This window comes from Lonchura striata, chromosome 7, assembly GCF_050655825.1.
Source record: "Lonchura striata isolate lonStrDom1 chromosome 7, ASM5065582v1, whole genome shotgun sequence".
Lineage (NCBI taxonomy): Eukaryota > Metazoa > Chordata > Aves > Passeriformes > Estrildidae > Lonchura > Lonchura striata.
The window spans coordinates 26,849,829-26,855,828 of NC_140709.1; positions in this window are offsets into that span (position 1 = coordinate 26,849,829).

Genomic DNA, 6,000 nt, shown 5'->3' on the forward strand with positions numbered 1-6,000 from the left:
TCACTCCAGGCCATGGCCCTGGCTCCCTGATAGCCCTCAGTGGATGGTTCAGCTCTCCCAGCCAGAAGAGGAACCACCTCAGCTGTAAACCCTGCTGGAGCTGCCCCTCCTCTCTCTGACAAAGAGGTGTTGAATGGGTTTTACCATTCTCCTCAGATGTTAGGGCTACCTGAGCAGCTATCTCCAAGCTCCCTGGCACAGCTGCCTGGATGGTGCATGCCTTTTGTGGGACGACAGCAGCTACGCAGTGGGGATGCACTGATGGAGAGAGGAGCATCTCCCTATGGACTATTCACACCCTGACAAGGCATCTGTCCCTAAGCTCATCTGCTCGAGATAGCCTTTGTCAGCAACTCTGCTAGGTTTTTTCCTTCCCTTGGAGTGGGCAGCTGAGTCCTGGTCATCTTTGTCCAAGGCAGCTGTCCAGACCATACAGATTCCAGCCTCAGAGTAGAATAAGGGCATCACTGAAAATTTATATTTTGAAATGTTCATGTATTGGGTGGTTAATCTAAGGCAGAGCTCCAGGATTTCAAGTACTTTTTAGGTATGATTTGGAACCCAGTGTTTTGTAATTTCTCCATGTATTAAGGGTGTTGTGACCTGCTTCTGTCCATTTACCCTCATACCCCTATGTAAGACTTGGCATGGAGGGTATGAGAGTTGTCCCCACAGCTGGTAGGACAGCTTTACTGGTTTTGATAATTTAATTTCATGGTTCTGAATTGTCTTTTCTTATTTGTCTGTAAATAGAATCATAGAATCCTTTAGATTGGAAAAGACTTTTAAGATCATTGAGTTCAACCATTAACCTAGCACTACCAAGTCCACTGCTAAACCATGTCTTGAATTGCTACATCTACATGTCTCTTAAATACTTCCAGGGATAGTGACTCTACCACTTCCCTGGGCAGCCTGTTCCAATGCTTGATAACCCTGTCAGCAAAGAAAATTTTCCTGATATCCAACCTAAACCCTCTGGTGCAACTAATGTAATTAGTCAAAGATCAAATTTGCTGATAATATCTCATTTAAGAGAAGCTTTACAGGGTATTATTTTTTTCCTGCTGCTTAAGGATATTACCAGCATGTAAGATTAAGCAACGAGTCCTGAAGTGCTGCAGCAAGAACCATCCTCACGTTCAACATTTTCCTTTCTGCCCACAGTTTGCCCTCTGCCTTCTCATTAGCAGCAGTGGTGTGTTGCTGGAAGGCCCATTTCCACCCTCCTTCTGCAGGCACAAAGTGCTGGAGATGAAAATCTGTCTCTTCTGTGCTCCTAGCTATGGAAAGTGGAAGCCTTTTTGGTTCCTTGAAAGACATGGTGGCCTCAGAGAGGCAAGCAGATTCCAGCAGCCCCGTGTATAGTGGTGAGTGAAGTGGTCCCTCCTGCCCCAGAGGCCTGAGGAAACAAGCACTGGGCTCTGAGCACCACCACCCCTTGCTGGCCCTCAGGCTTTTGAGAGAAAAAGAGGAAAATGTGTGATTTATCTGCAGCCAAATTGTCAGCTCGTGGCTAAGTCTTAGACTAGATGCTGAAAAATGAAGCAACTGACTGCAAGAACCTAAAGAAATTGTCTGTGGATGAAGGAATGTGCTCAGACAGGAAAGTGTCCAGCTGTCCTTCAGCCAAAATGTTTTCCCTAAGTGAAAGGTGTGGCAAGGGCAACACGTTTGGTTGCCCTTCTGCCTCCTGTAATCATCCCAGCCAGCCTGGTTACTCTGTGCTGCTGTTGTGTGTCCTGCAGGTTTTGTGAACTGCCCAAAATCTGTGAGAATGTTGGTGAGCTCTAGAAAATGTGTTCTGCTCTGGGCTGCTTCGTTAGTCTAATTTTCTACCTCCCAACTTAGACTCCACAAGAATAATATTTTGATGTAATATACATGATTTTAACTGCACAGCCACTAAATATTTCTGGCTTGGGTCAATCCTTCTGTCACTGTGAAGAAGTGTCTTGGTTTTTTTTTCCTATTTTGTTGCTTGCTTGCTTGCTCACTGCTGCTGTGCCTATCTCTATTTTCAAATGTAAACTTGCTGTGCCACTATCAAGTGCTGGTGAAGAGATGTGGATGTTCTGTGTGACAGTGTGTATATAGTAGATGCATATTTGTCCTTAAGGCGAGATGCAATGTTTCATCCCAAGGGAAAGAAGAATGACCTTTAGTCTGTCTAGATATTTTACAATGTGTCCTTCCTTTTCTGTTTCCTGTGAGGTTAAAGACCTGCTGGTGATGATTAAAAGTCATGCAGTTTCTTCTCTCTCTAAGTAGTTTTTTGAGTTATTTCAGAAGGAAGAAAGGCTAGAAAGGTTTAGTTGCATCTTCCTTTTCACCCTGATGTCCATCAAGAATCAGATTCTGCTGCATTTTACTTTCTAACAAAAGTAAAACTTGGTAACCTTTTCTTTCTGTTCATACCCAGCAGCGGAACATCCCCTACGCCTCCCAAACAGATTCCCAGAAGGATATTTTTTGCAGCCTTCATACCAAGCTAGCTTTCATGGTACCAGCATGGGATCTCTAGCCTGAAGCTTCTGGCACTTTGGGTACACATATATTAGCATTGTAGCTGTTAGGACCCAAGCTTAGAAGTGTATTCCTAATTATAGCAGAAACTGTGGCCAGGGTTCATATCAGATCTTTTTCCTTGGGCTCTTTCTCTAGTCCAGAATTGCTGTATGTCTTTCTGCAGAATGCTGGCAAAGATACTGTCAAGGATAAACATAGTAAGATAGTGCTAGAAGATCATATCATCTGCATTGCACAGATGGTCTGCATGTGTACCACAAGCCCACTGGCTTGGGAAACATTGAATTTACTCTGCCCTGGCTTCACAGCTGATTCCAACTTGCATCATGAGCCCCTCTGACACTTCCAGGAAGTGTTGGACTTGCTTGTGGGGTATCTACAGCTGATCTGTGCAGATGCTGTTGATGTCTGTGGTTTTTGGACACTGAGTTCCCTAGGGTTGCTACCACGTAGCAGTTCCAGCTGTGTACTGGACCTGCAGAAATCCCACATAAATGTAAAGAAGGTCCTCAGAGTCTCCCTTCCTTCCAGACAAAATCTGTGGGCAGAAGAGGGCATGTCCAATTAAACCCAGACGTGTTAGCCGTGATCTAATCTGTTTTCTGGATGTCTGCAAGATGCAGAGAGATCAGGCAGAAGATGAATGGTGTGGCAGTCTAAAACAACACTTTGCTGTGAGTAATGTTAGCATATTGGTGCAGCCTTTCATTCTCAGTGTTTGTCAAAAGTATTTAGTGTGAAGTTCTTCACAGGATCAACATCTGATATACTTTTCCCACTCCATATTCTCTTTTTTCCCAGTTTATAGTCTTATCTTAAGTCATTGTGTTTACTTAGTGGCAAATTTGTATGTAGAAGTTTCATTTATTTGTGTTCATTCTGGCTTCACAGTATCTGGGACTCTGAATTCTCTTACTGAATCTGATCAGTTCCAAGTAGCCTGGAGATTGGATCAGACCAACCACCCAGCATCCCAGCATTGAAACTTCCCTAAATGAGAAGGGTGTGATAAAAAAAAAAATCAAATCAAATCAAAACAAAACAAAACAACACACCCAACCTCCACCCCCCAAAAAACCACCCCAAAACCAAAAAATCACCAAAAAAAACTGTCTTTGGCTACTCAGTCAGAAGGCACTAAATGAATCTCATTGGGCTATGATGTGGCTACTGAAATTTCAAATCAAACAACAATGACCAAAAAAAAAAGTCAACATTTCTAGCCTGATGTTCAGCAGCCAGCCTGCAGCCCCCCCACCAAACTGCAACTGGGTTGCCTGGAGGCAGGGCATTCCTACAGGCTCCCCTAAATCCTAGCTGCTAACTAGGAGGGGTGAATACCTTCTCAGGGCTGGAATGCCCTGTTCTTATTTCATGTCCCCTCAGATAAGTGGTGACATATTACCCACCCAAATTAAAAAACTGGCCTGGAAATATGTCAAAGAAGAGTTTCCTGGTTTAAGTGCCTCTGGAAGTCACTACTCTTCTACATTTGACATTCAGATCGCAGCTGGGGCTTTCAGAAAACACAACTTGAATGAACAGCTGTGGGTCATTCGGAAGGGGAGGGCCTGGCTTTGTGGCTGCTGCCTGGAGCTGGGGTGGGGAGAGCTGGCCTTTCCTAGCTTGTCCTTCTTGTCAGAGTGCTGCCAAAGAGGTCCCTGACCCAGACCCCTCCAATGGCTCTGAGAAATGTACCACCTTAGATCTCCCTGAGATAGAGAAAATCATATTCCAAGTATTAGATTAACCAGTGATCAGGCTGGAGAGAGATTCTGCCTTCAGTGTGTTCCTCCCTCTCTGTGCAGCTCTGTTCAGGTGTAAACATTACTTTCTGGTGGCGTTTTGGCTGGCTTTGTTCTGTACGTGATTCATTCACTCAACCTCCCTTTCATCCCTGCAGATGGCTACTCTCAGATCATGAACACGCTGCTTTAAGACAATGGATATAGGGTCTTTTGTTTCTCAGCTTTTCCTCTTTGTAAGAAGGGTAGAGGTATCTGTGGGCAGGAAAAGATGGAGGACCATCAGTTCATTGGAAATTGCCTTCCAATCAGAATATCAAAGTGCTTAGCTAGAGCCCAGCCTCTTACAGAAGCATGTGGAATTGGAACAAAGCAAAATCCAAATTCTTTGTATAAAATTGGTATCAAAAATTTGCTTGCCTTAATGACATTTTGTAGGGACAGCTATGTAAAAATTGCATTATGTTCTCCGGAGTCCATTTTTAGATCTTCACAGTGCTGATCACTGGCTGAGTCCATGTCATGCAAAGCCCTTGTGCTTGTTGAAATCATCTGGATATACAGCTTTTTTTGCACAAACAGAGGGAGGCTCTTTAGTATCAAGACAAACAGTCTCATATAAATGTAGTAACTGTATGTAGCTTAATAGGATCATTCCCTAGCTCCCTGGGACTGAAAGAATAAGGAGTATTAGTTTTTTATTCTTCAGGTAAAACTTTTATAACAGGTCTCTTACCTGGCTGCCATTCTATTGCTTTCTGTTACTAAAACTAAGCTGCTGAAATCTGTAATATAAACATGTACATACCTCTGCTACAGTATGCAATGTCCCAGCCTTCTAAGAGCAATATACAGTATAATAATGCAGTAAATATAGGTCATCTTCAGCAGATTGTAGCTTTTAGCAACTGGAACAATCTGATATGCAAAAAAGGAAAGAAAATTCCCAGTGTGGGCATCAGAACTGTTCACGTGGTGTGAACACACATGCTTGAACTGTGTAAAGACACAAAATAGTAGGGGTATGATGAAGAGCTACATAATAGCTGAAGAAATATTTGCAGTATTTTGTATTAAATAATAACTGAAGCTTACTGAATTTTCTAGGATATCTTTATTATCCCATTTATATAATAATAGTTGGAAGAAAATTCCCTGCCTTCTAGAAGAACAGTTCTGTCTGTGGTGCAGTGAGTGTTTTACTTTTTACATGTAAAGATTGACATTGACAAGTGACTTTTTTCTGAGTTATGAGAAGGAAGAAAAACAACCATTTTGAGTGTGGACTTGAATGAACTGATGAGCTCTCTGAATTACCTCAGGTGCCACAGCACCAGAACCCATCAAAGACCTCTCCAAACTGATTTTGAAATCAGCTTTTAAAATCACTCTGAAGTTCACCTTTTCCTTCTTATTTCATGGCAAAATGATAGTGTTCCACTATCAATCAAACAGAAAATACACAGCAAAACTCTAATTTTAATAAATTTATTCAGGATTAGCTAAACATGAAAAGCCATTAAGAATGTATTATCTGTTTTCATAATATGAACCTTGTGGGTTTGTTTAAGTGAAAACTGTTGTATTACATCAGTTCCTTGTTCAATCTATAGTTTAGAAATTAATCTCTAATGAGTGTCTGATCTGCTGCACTTTTCCTCATGACTTCATATAAACACATTTATTTATTATATTGTGGCTGTAGTAATTTGCTGTGAGCTGGAAT